Source organism: Eptesicus fuscus, chromosome 13 (assembly GCF_027574615.1).
Source record: "Eptesicus fuscus isolate TK198812 chromosome 13, DD_ASM_mEF_20220401, whole genome shotgun sequence".
NCBI lineage: Eukaryota > Metazoa > Chordata > Mammalia > Chiroptera > Vespertilionidae > Eptesicus > Eptesicus fuscus.
Genome location: NC_072485.1, coordinates 19362943 through 19376217, shown reverse-complemented (window position 1 = coordinate 19376217; position 13275 = coordinate 19362943).

Genomic DNA, 13275 nt, shown 5'->3' with positions numbered 1-13275 from the left:
TCTCAGAATCACTGCAGCTATTCGGGATCTTTTTTTATTTCAGATGAATTTTTGGAGAGTTCTTTCTAGGTCTGTGAAATATGCTGTTGGTATTTTAATTGGGAGTGCATTGAATCTATAGATTGCTTTGGGTAGTATGGACATTTTAATGATGTTGATTCTATCAATCCATGAACACGGTATGTTCTTCCATCTGTTTGGTGTGATGGTAAATGGGATTTTTTAAAACTCTTTCTGTAAGTTCACTATTGGTGTATAAAAATGCCATAGATTTCTTGGCGTTAATTTTGTACCATAAAATATATTAATATTTTAATATTAGAGGGATCCACAGGCATCAAAATCTCATTGATACAGCTCCTATGGCAATGGAAACTAAAGAGAAAATAAACAAATGGGAATACATAAAAATAAAAAGGTTCTGCACAGCAAAAGAAACCATCAACAAAACAACAAGAAAGCCCACTGCATAGGAGAACATATTTGCCAATGTTGTCACCAATATGGGTTTAATCTCCAACATTTATAGGGAACTCATACAATTTAGCAAAAGAAAGATAAACAACCCAATCAAAAAATGGGCAACAGACCTAAATAGATACTTTTCGAAAGAAGACAGAAGGAAGGCCAAGAGACATATGAAAACATGCTCAAAGTCACTAATTATCCGAGAGATGCAAATCAAAACGACAATGCAGTACCATCTCACACCTGTCAGAATGGCTATCATCAACAAATCAAAAAATGACAAGTGCTGGCGAGGATGTGGAGAAAAAGGAACCCTTGTGCACTGCTGGTGGGAATGCAGACTGGTGCAGCCACTGTGGAGAACAGTATTGAGTTTCCTCAAAAAACTAAAAATGGAACTCCCATTTGACCCAGCGATCCCACTTCTAGGAATATATCCCAAGAAACTAGGAACACCAATCAGAAAGGATATATGCACCCCTATGTTCACAGAGGCACAATTTACCATAGCTAAGATTTGGAAACAACCTAAGTGCCCATCAGCAGATGAGTGGATTAAAAACTGTGGTACATCTACACAATGAAATACTACACTGCTGTAAAAAAGAAGGAATTCTTACTATTTGCAACAGCATGGATGGAACTGGAGAGCATTATGCTAAGTGAAGTAAGCTAGTCGGAGAAAGATAAATATCACATGATCTCACCATTTGTGGAATATAATGATCAACATAAACTAATGAACAAAAATAGAACCAGAGACAGAGAAGCATTGAACAGACTGTCCAACCTATGAAGGAAGATAGGGAAGGTGGGGGTAAAGGGGAGAGATCAACCAAAGGACTTGTATGTATGCATATAAGCCTAACCAATGGACACAGACACCAGGGGGATGAGGGCATGAGTGGGTGGGGGGGCGGTCAATGGGGGATAAGGATGCATTAGTAATACCTTAATCAATAAAGAAAAAAAAAGTGTGACTACAGGGTGGTATCAAAGGTACGTAACACTTATTTGCTCTTAGAATAGTTTAATATACTACAAAAATATTGCTATATTGAAAGAGAACCGCACATTGGCATTTTAATTGTTAAAGAATATTCAGATCCTGGCTGGTTTGGCTCAGTGGATAGAGTATCGACCTGGGGACTGAAGGGTCCCAGGTTCGATTCTGGTCAAGGGCACATGCGCGGCTTGTGTGCTTGATCCCCAGAGGGCGGCGTTCAGGAGGCAGCCAATCGGTGATTTTCTCTCATCACTGATGTTTCTATCTCTCTCTCCCTCTCGCTTTCTCTCTAAAATATATAAAAAATAAAAAAAATATATTAAAAAAAAAGAATATTCAGAATTATGGTCAATGTTTTAAACTGAGCTGGTTGTCTTTCAATTCTTCATTTAAACATAAAAATTGAAAAAAAATACAGTAAACACTAATTTAAAATAAGAATTAAGAGAAAATACCAAGAAGGAACTATCTCAGGTTCCAACCATGGAGAGGAACAATTTTGTTACCACCAACCAAACTATCAATATTTAATAATTCATATCAAACGGCAGGTAATAAACAAGCCAGACTGGGAAGGAGATGCATTGCTCTTCTGCAATATAGATTTGGAATAGAATCCTATAAATCTAGAAGTTAGAAAAGGCTGTACCATTGTCAAATAGAGCTTAAAAGTAAATGGCACATTAGCTCAGGGATATTAAATACACATAGGCCACTGATCTAGGATTATAAATGAATAAGAGGCATCTGAAAGCAGAGTCCCTAGTCCCAATTCCCATGCGATGCAAAATATCCAAGCAAACAAATTACCACAAAACTGGTCTAAAACATACACAATATAAAGCTGAAAAATTACATATTTAGTACTCCACATTACATACTGAAAGGTGAATGTTTCTTCATTCATGGATATACTGTATATTTCTTTACATTAAAAAATGACACAACAAAAAACTGATATTATGTTAGAAGCCTGCACACTTGTAGCATGAGACATATATGAGAATGTTTATAGTAGCATTTTTATTAATAGAAAAAAACTAGATACAATTCAAAAGTAATCAAAAGTAGAATACATAAATTATGATCTTCATAGAAGAGATTATTTATAGAAACAAAAAAATATAAGCAACAACTTCAAGTAAAAACAGATTTACAAAACAATTTTGAAGAAATAAATTTATAATATTGAGGAAAGTCTGTATATTGCATGAATCTAATTGTATACATTTAAAAAAATTATCTTTATTGTTGAAAGTATTACAAATATCCACCTTTCCCCCCATTGACTGTCCCCCATGCCTTCAATGCACCATTGTCTGTGTCCATGGGTTATGCATATATGCATGTAAATTCTTTGTTTAATCTCTCTATCCCCACCCCACCCCTGCCTTCCCTCTGAGATTCATCAGTGGCAAAGCTAAACAATAAATTTTAGAGAGGCAGAGTTATGAGGTAAATATTAAAGAAAATAAATAAGATTGTTACCATACATGTGGTATCTCAGAAGAAACGGATATGGATATTGTGATTGGGTTGCAATAAATTTAAATGATAGTAAGCTAGAGCTTTTAAAGGCAGTGATAAAAACTCTCATTACTGGGAGGATGAAGCAGGCATACCCTTCCCTATTTCTCTTGCTAAGTACCACTGAAAGCCCTGACCATTACATATACAACAAACATAAGGATAATCTTGAAAGATGGAAAAAAGAAGGCATATTGTTAGTGACATGGGCACAGGAGGAAAAAAAAGTTAACTCCCTGTATTTTCATGTTTCATGTATTCTGGACGTGCAGTTAAGAAGCCTGCAGCCTGCAAATACCAATAGACACAGACAAAAAAGTTGTCCAGCAAGAAGTACTCTCTCTAACCAAAGGAGCAAGATAGGACAAACGTAGCAAGACAGGACACTTTTAGATAATAACCACTCTACTCCAGTCTCATGCCATAGGAAAAACTCTGGCCCTATTCCCACTTAATATGACAAAGGCCAAGTGGGGTATCTTCTGTAATAATCACCTCAATGTCTGTGGTGATGATAGAGGTCAAATTTGGGGCTGTGAATTTCTTCCCTGCCAGCTGATAACAAGCCCTACTATCCATCCATCCTATGGTGCCATTGAAACTGAAATGCGGTGGCTGGGTACCAGTTCTTTGTCTTGAGAAACCAAAGAATGGATTCAAGGACAAAAATGGTTGGTAGAAACAAAGTATTGGGGGACAGACAGACAGGACAGACAGACATCCCGCCGCAAGAGGGCAGCAGGAAGGGAGCACAAAGAGGGTTACCTCTTAAGCTCTTTGTTTAGGGATATTCACATACCCTTCTGGTTTCTGACCGGTCCCTTCAAAGAATTCTGGCAATATCCAATTATTTCAAAGCTCAAGTTCCCTCCTGTAGAGGGACCTGATCGAGGACTGCTGCTTCAGGTCTGAGGTGATGTTACTCTTCCCACCTAATAGGGTCAGGTTTTCCCCTCTCATCCTGGTTCCCTCCTAGCTGGGTCTAGTTCTAGGTCCTTTGTCTCCATGTCTGCAGAGCTCTACTTCCCTGCCTCCCAACCTTACACCCCCGTGGTCCCTGTCCCTGACTGACTTTCTGACCCTCTTTTTCTATCTCCTGATCATGAAAATCATATAGGGAACCTAGATTTCACTCCCAGCAGTCTTGAGGAGTGATCTGCCTTAGGCATCAAGAGAAGGTGAATGGAGAACCTGAACTTCTGTCTCTGTCGGGTGGTTTCTCCTATTCTTTCATCAGAGCATTGTCAGAGAAAGCCAGTTTTAAAAGAAAGGCTCAATAAGTTAAAATATCTAAAAACATAATGTGAATGTCCAAGTTTTAATTGAAAATCATTCATCATACCAAGAACCAGAAAGATCTAAAACTGAATAAAGAAGTACAATAAATAGAAGCCAACATTGATATAATGGAGATGTTAGAATTACAAAGACTTTAAAGCAGCAAGGATTGCAATGCTTCAGTAAGCTTTTATGAAGATGCTTGAAACCAATGAAAAAATAAAAGGACTCAGAAAATACAGAAAAGATCTCAGCTATAAATAGAAGATATGAAGAAGAATTGAATAAAATTTTTAAAATTAAAAAAATAGAGAAATTAGAATATACAGTTGAGAGGATTAGAGAAATGGGATACAAAAAAATAGAAAGTAACTAATCTTAACAAGAGAGAAACCAGACTCAAAAAAACAAACAAAAAACAGGTACTCCCAGGACTAAGGACTTTCTTGTGAGTTCAGTAACTTAAGAAGATATAAGAAAATATACAAAAATCCATTGTATTTCTAAATATTAGCAATAAGTACATGGACACCGACATTAAAAGTAAAGTGGAATTTGTAACTGTTACATCAGAAGAAGAGTTCAAAATATAATTTAAAAAATTGAAGCGTAAGAGCAAAATAAGTACAAAGGTAACCAGGGGGAAAAAAATCACACATGTATAAAGAGGTATTGTGGAGAAAAGTTTCAAACTTTCTTTTTTTTTTTTTTCCTACCTTTGGCCCCTTTCAGCCTTTTTTTTTTTTTTTTTTTATTGTTTGAAGTATTACAAATAGTAGTACTTATGTCTCCTTTTTTCCCCCCATTAACCTCCCCAGGCATCCCCTACCCCCCAGTACATGCCCTCACCTGCCCTCCCCCCAGTGTCTTGTTTCCATTGGTTATGCTTATATGCATGCGTACAAGTCCTTTGGTTGATCTCTTACAGCTCCCCGCCCCCCCCCAACTACCCCTACCTTCCCGCTCTAGTTTGACAGTCTGTTCAATACTTCTTTGCCTCTGTATCTATTTTTTTCCCATTTCTTTCCTTTAAAAAAATCTTGCCTCTGCAGACTAGAAATAAACATATAATAACAAAAAATGTTTGAGTCCCAATTTCAATGTCCAACAGTTCTGAGTCCCCGTTTCAATGACAAACAGATCCTTAGTGTATATGTCAGCCATGATATCTGGATGGTGGGCACATGGTGGCAATGCAGGTCCGACCCTCTCTGGTTTGGTCCTAGACAACCTGCAGCGACGCACAGCTGCTGACTGCTAGCGTGGCAAGGCGTTGTCAACGTCTTCCATATCTGGACTGTTTCTCCTCTTGTCTTCGTGGTTGGAGCAGACCTGTCAATTCCTCTCTGTTGCAGGAATCCACATGGTCTTGGAGTTGTTTTCTGAAAATATACAAACATATTCTCAACCAAAAGTTAATAAAGGGATCTTTTCTATATAATTGATTTGGGATCCTTTTTATTTTTGCCCAAACGATTTTCCTTTGTCTTATTTAGACACCATGTGTGTTTTTCATGGGTGTCTTGTTGTTAGCATTACAAATGCTAGGCTGGATTTAGATATAGGGCAGCTGCTGTCGGCCAAGTCTCTGTCTGTTACCTGGGTCACGATCTGAGCTGGGCCAAGTTTCTGTCTATCACCTGTGTCCCGATCTGAGCTGGGCGTGGGAAGTGAAGCAGCCATGGGGGCAAGAGACCTCCCTCAGAAGGGGTGAGGGTTCAGGCCCATGTAAGGTTGGGGGGTGAGGGTCTGTGCCCCACCTCTGTTGACCCCCAAGTTCTCTCCTGAGGGCCCCTCTGCGACTGTGCCTGTCTTAAGTTGTTCCTTCCCTGAGGAATCTTAACCGTCTCTGGCTAACCAGTCACCCTCCGGGGCCAAGCAGGGTGATGTGAGGTTCAGTTGTTCAGTTCTGTCTCCTTGGTAGCCTATGCCCCCATGGCCTCCACACCCAGCACTTGTCTTGGGATTCCCTGGCCTGCTGGTGGGGCCCCAGCACTGATCACATATCTTGTGGAACTCAGGTTTCTTCTCCAGGGAGGGCCCAGTTCACACGATTGTGCGAGAGAGAGATCCATGGTACCAGCCACCATGAGGCTTCAAGCTCAGCATGAACAGAAAGCTCAGGCAACAGCTGAGGGCAATTGGATTGTGAGAAGAGGGTCCCTCTTGGCACAAAAGGCAAGAGGGGCCAATATAGAATGCTCAAGTGCCTTCCCAGTGCCTTAATTCCTTCTGAAAGGGATTAAATCCTTTCATGTCCTTTTTTAAATTGCTGCCAAACATTCAAAGAATTAATTTGTAAGTTTGTTTGGGATAATTGTACAATATGCTATTGTAAAATATCTAAAATTATAATGACATTGTAGAATAATATCATGTAAGGATATTCTTTGCTCTAGGCCATGGCAATTCAATTTCAAACTGGCTGTCAATTTCTTTTTGTAACTTTATATAAACTTTGTCAGGGAGGCAAAAACACAAATTACTTACTTTAGTTCAAGAGGCCAAATCAAACTTTCTTATCATCAAAACCACCATAAGGTGTTTCCTGGAACTTGATCTATATAATAAAGAGGTAATATGCTAATTGGTCCTAACGGTGTCACAGTCATGACCATTCAATAGGCTGCGCGTGCACAGGAGTTGGTGGGCGGAGACTTACGCCACTGGGCAGAGGTGTGCGCAGGCCTGCGGCGCTGCCCCAGTGGAGGGGGCATCAGGACGGGCTGCAGAGGCCCCCCTGCCCCTGGCAGAAGTGTGCGCTGGCCTGTGGCACCGCCCGGCACGGGGGGGGGGGGGTGTCAGGGTGGGGGTGGGGCCTCAGCGGGAAGCTCTCAGCACTCCTGCACCGGGGTGTGAAGGCATGGAGAGGAAGGGGCACATAGGCAGTTAGGGGGATCAGGCCAGTAGGGGAGAGCAGTTAGGGCCATCAGGCCAGCAGGGGAGCAGTTAGGGGCATCAGGAAGGCAGGCAGGTGAGTGCTTAGGAGCCAGTGGTTCTGGATTGTGAGAGGGATCCCAGATTGGAGAGGGTGCATGCCAGGGTGCGGGACCCCCCCCCTCCCCCCCCGCCCCGTGCACAAATTTCGGGCACTGGGCCACTAGTATTAATATAAAGTGTATAAGAATTACAGGGAGTATGAGTGAAATAAAAAACAAATCTAAAAAGTACAAATGAAAAATAAGGAAGACACTTCTGATAAAGAAAATTAACATGTAAATATTTGTCTATTGGATATCAAAGTGTTTTATAAAGTTTTAATAATTAAGATAATGTGGTATTGGCTGAAAAAATTGCCAAATGATTAGCAGAATAGAATAGAGAGCCCAGAAATAGTCACAGGTGTCCATACTTGGTATATGTGAGAAATTGTATTACTTACAGAGCAATTGTATTGATGAGCTTCTCAAAACATTTAGAGTGGTAAAACTAATCCTCTACATGAAAAAAAAAATGGGTAAAATACAGACCTAAATGTGAAAAACAGACCAAAACAATAACCCACAAACAAATAAAACCCACAATGATTTATAGGACAACATGAAAAGTCTATTACAATGTTTCAGTATAAGAATCACTTGTCAATGAATAAATTTTAAAATGTTAGCATTAACAGAAAGTCATGAAAAATTCAATTACAGTAAACTGCATTTATCAAATAATACTATAGAGAGGAAATGGGGGGGTAAATTTTCTGAGGGAAGGTATTTGCAACATATGTAAGTTCATAAATAATCTAGGTCTAAAAAATGTAAGGACTGTCTATACTGGGCAAGCCTATAAAAATAGACAAACATGAATTGGCTTCCTCTATAGTGAGATATTATTTCATACCTGATAGATTGATAGAAACAAAGAAGTATGACTCTGCCATGTCCAGCAAAAATGAGCAACAAGGAATCACTTGTACCACAGACATTCCAAGAGGCACCATTCATTCGGTCTAGCAGGGGGTAGAGTGCTTCTCTGAATGCAAAGAAGTAGGACTGGTAGAGAGAGGTGGTGGCCAAATCATGGGTAGCTCTGAATTACACTGAATTGTACCCAAAGGCAATGAGGGGTATTTTAAGAAAAGTGACTTATCAGTTTTATGTTTAAAAAAACAGGAGGTGGCTTAAAGGTTAAATTAAAGAAGGGCAAGAAAAGAGGAAATAGTGAGCATTCCAGTAATAGTGGATGTTTAAAATTGAATAACAGTGTTAGTATAAAAACATTGTTTTCTAATCTTAAAGTTTTGACATAGTTGCAAGTATTTTAGTACTAATTATGAACTTATATTATTATGTAACAGGAGTAAAGAAAAACTCGTGAAGCAGCTTTTAATCATGTCCTTGTTTTCCAAAAATAAATTATTTGATTAGAGCTTTGCTACTAACTTAAGAATTTTTAATTGATGACTTATGGCCTAAAGGAAAATTTACCCAGCTACACAGTAAAACAATTGTGTAATTAGTAATAATTTAATAATTGAAGTAACAATTTTCCAATTATATTTAAAAGGTTTCTTAGATTAAGTTTATTATATTTTAAATAATTTAAAAATTTTCTTAACTATAAAAGCTTTATAATATATAGGAAACAATATAATTGCCTCCTTTTCATTAGTCATAAAATTCAGTAGTTATTTTCTCTAATTAGTATTCATGTACTTTTATATTTCATATAAATACCATTTAAATATAACATTTTGGCAATATATTAGAGACTGTATAAAAAGATAACTGAATACAGAAAAAATGCAAATTGTTAGAAAATCTTATCTCCATATTTCTGTTCTCTATTGCACCATGTTAAGGCATTTCACCCTCTTAGGCATTTTGGTTTTGTCCTTTTGCTTATTGTTTGATAGGTGGAAGATGACTGTCATAGATAGAGCGATCATGTTTTCAACGACTGTCCTAACTTTGGGGAATGGTGAGGAGACACAAAATGACATTCTCCTCATGCCACTCTTGCCTGTATCAGGAAGGGAAATCTTTTCAAACTTCTGTAGCAGACTTTATTTACATCCTTACCCACCTCTGACCAATCTCTGGCACAGAAATAGGGTCACAATGATTGGCTCAGGCAAATCATGACATGTTCCTTGGAGCTGGACACACTATTTCTCAAACAAAATTAACAGTGTGAAAGAATAATGTTATCTGCAATAGAAATGGTGCTGGCCTATGGAAGAGAGGATAACTAACATTTCTTGAAGGTGCATTCATACTGCTATACATTTTGCTTTTTCTATTCCTTTAAATGTTAACACCTTTAAAAGTTTTAATATATTTAAATGCTGAAATGTTAATTCATTTAAAATTGGAATTCAATAAAAAATTTTGTCAGAAGTTCGTTGAAAGAACAGAAGGTATAGGCAGCAATTTAGAAGCTTTTGGATTTAAAAATGATTCGATTGTCATTTTAGTTTGCAGAGTATGGCTGCAGGTACAAATTAAAAGTTTCAAGAAATATACATGAGAGGTGTACATCTTTTGAGGGAACAATTTCAAAATACAACTTTCAGTACAAACAAAAAGAATAATAAAAAATAAATTTGGAAATAGTAGTGTGAACTTAGATAAAACAAACACTGATTAAATAATTTTTCATTGTATTTATTGTTTCCTTTCTGATCTTTAGATGCAGAGTTTATACTCCTTTGTACTCCTCAGCTTACTGCACACTACATTTATATATTCATTCAAAGCTATGCCTTTTGTATTTAACTTACTTTGTTTTATATTATTTAATTACATTTAATTTTATGTTATTTACCATTTTATTCTGGTCTGCTACCCTGAACACTTCCATTCCCTATGTACCTACTCTCTTTATTTAATATACTCTGAAATACACATGAAACCTTATCAAATACGGAGTGCTGCTGAGTGCATATGTTGTAATATACAGATATATTTACTTGAGTTATATTACTTTACTCCTCTTTCATTCTCAACACTAACGTTTTGAGATATACCCATGCTTCTTTGTGTGTTTCTATGTTTTTGCTTCTTACTGCTCAAAAGCAGTCCACATACATATATTACTTATTAGTGGCCCAGTACACAGATTCATGCACATTGAAAATAAATTAATTAGAAGAAATATTTTAATATCACTATTCGCCCTTTCTCTATAATACAAGTGTCAACCAAATTCATGATCAACAATGAAAGATCAAAACACACGTGTGTGATTGGCGTCAGAAAGAGCTTTATATGTACCGCGGATGCATGAGTCAACTTAGCCTTTAATATATACATAGAATAAACTTGCTTAATTAGACCTGCTTTCTGATTTAGCTGAACTTTTTCCAGCTCAGTAAGCACCCCAACTTCTCTTTCAGGTAATTGTCAGCAACACAGCAGTAAATATCAACATGAAGATTATTATTGTAGATCACGCAGGGAGAACAAAGGGTGAAATATTTAACTGCTGCAGTATTTCACTATATTCTGCACAATGAGAGAACCTGAAATCATTTTCAAGGTCTACCACTTCTTACTTCTTTTCAGTCAGGTCAAGTTTCTAAATCTCCATTTTCTGGCTAATGAAGAGAAAATAGGATTCCACTGAGTCTCCTATCTACCTACTCCAGGACTTCTGTGAGGATCAAATGAGATGAGGCACGGGAAAACACTTCACAGACATTTTGTTAAAGAGTAAAATGTTTCCACCTGGCAATAAAGCAAGTTGTGTTCCTGGGCTGAAGAAACTGCAAGGAGGCTAGTTGCTAGGGAGAGGAAGCTGGGCGTTGCTACGTGACGTCATTACCCGGTGCCCACAGCGACCGTTTCTGGGCTGGGCTGAGCTGGGCTGTGGACTGCATTTTATGCCATGAGGTCTTCGGCAGTGTTGGCTGCGATTTGGTGGGTGTCGCTCTGGGGTGGTGGCAGGGCCTGTGTCCCACTTTGGAGAAGCTGAGTGTTGCTTTTTGGGCACCAGGTCCGCGATGCCATTTCTCTGTAAATGGCCAATGCGCATCATGGCAGCTCCTGTGTTGAGCGCCTGCCCCTGGTGGTCATAGCGACAGGACGGACACTTAGCATATTAGCCTTTTATATATATAGATGCATTCTCCTTGTAATGCTAACTTTTGAAGCCTCTAACTACCCATTGTTATTAAGAATGATGAAGTAATTACCCTTACACAAGGGTGAAGTTTCAGTTGTTGTTGTTTTTGTTTAAGTGGGATAATTTACTGATGCGTGGGATTAGTTTTGTATCAGTCAGTATAGGGTGAGACACCACTATGTGAATTTAGAAGATGGTTTCTAATACAGAGAATTAGGTTAACAAAACCCTTCAGGGCTTGATATATAATATCAGGAAAGACTGATGTTAGCTCTCCTATGCCCTCCTAGCTTCCATGGCATCAGAAATGGAAGGAGCTGAAAGAAACCACCTCCAGTGTTCCTGGAAGACATCGCAAGGCTGTTGGAAAAACTTCACATCTGCTGGGTTCCATACCTTTGTCTTTGGCAGTCACAACAGCCCCTTCTACCTTCAAAATTACATGTCACTTCTCCTTGTTGAAGAAATCTAAACAACAAATAAGATAGAAATGAAATTTGAAAAAAATATTCCCATATTCCATCTTCTGTGATATAGGGGAGAATACAGAAGAGAATGAAGATTACAATGTATTTCCAAAACACAATATTAGGCTTAAGCATTCATAATTTAATAAATATTCTTTTATTGAAATCTACAAGTGGCTGGCCATTTTAGATATTCTTGGTAAAGCCTAAAATTTACTTTCCCGTGACCTTGCCATTTACTGGAAATGAAAGCTATTTTTGCCATTCAAGGTAGATGAAAAGTAGGATATAACAATTTTATGTTATCTCTGTTTCTCTAATTTCTTGCTATCGTATCAATTCAAATGCTTGTTAGATATTGAAGCTTATATTTCTAACTGATCATTCATATGTATTCATTCAAGATTCTCTTCTATTGGTCTTCCTAATTATTTTTAATAGATGATTAAGTTTTAGATATTAATGTCTTGGCCATTTTAGATGTCATAAATATCTTCCCCAGTCACATTTGTCTCTTAACATCAATTAACACCTATTTAATAGAAATCATTATTAATCATAAGGTTTGTAACTTTTGTGTCCTTTTAAAAAATTACTTCTCTAGCCTTTGATATATAGTCTCCCACATTTTCTTCCATTAGCCTCTGATGCTTGTCTTTTAGGAGCTTCCATTAATGTGTTGCTTGATATTTTGAATTAGAAAAAAATGCAAATGAAATTGGCCCCTTACTCTGCCCAGCAATAATGTGACCATCTATTTTATGTAACTGAATTTGTAGACATCATTAACAGCATGTCGGTAGAATTTTACTGTACTTTCTGATCTCTGCTTATCAATTTATTTAAAGTTTGTTATGGCATCTGCTTATTAATCTGGAAATGGATCTGCTATGCTACAAACTGATCGAGTGAGTGTACTCCTCTCAAAACGGAGGGTCCTTTCTCTGCATTCTGCATGTCCTTTCCTTTCTTAGTCCACAAAGGAGGGAAACACCCATCAAACTTCTTTTGGCTGGAGGACAGTAACTTTATGAGGGAGGTATGAGCTAAAAATAAACTTTCCCCAAGTGGAAAGAAATATAGATGCCCTGTCATGCCTTGGTTGTACCAAGAAAACACTCCTCCACTCCCCACTCCTTCATAAATACAGAATCTTGGGGTGGGGCGAGGATTCAGTTACTGTTTAAAGTACCTGCATTCTCAGTTACACACTGATCAGTCTTTCAGAATGGCTATGAATCTAGAAATAAAATAAAAATAATTACTCTAAGAAGAGTCAAAACCACAATCATGTATTATATTCCACGGACAGACATTTGAAATAACATCTTTTATTTTGTATTTTGGAATGTATTATTTTGCATTTGTAAAAAGAACAAAAACTGTATTTATTCACAGCCTCTTCCCTACCTCCCACACTCACTACAGAGTTTGTCTAGCTTGCTCAGCGCCTTGGCATTTGCTGTCCCC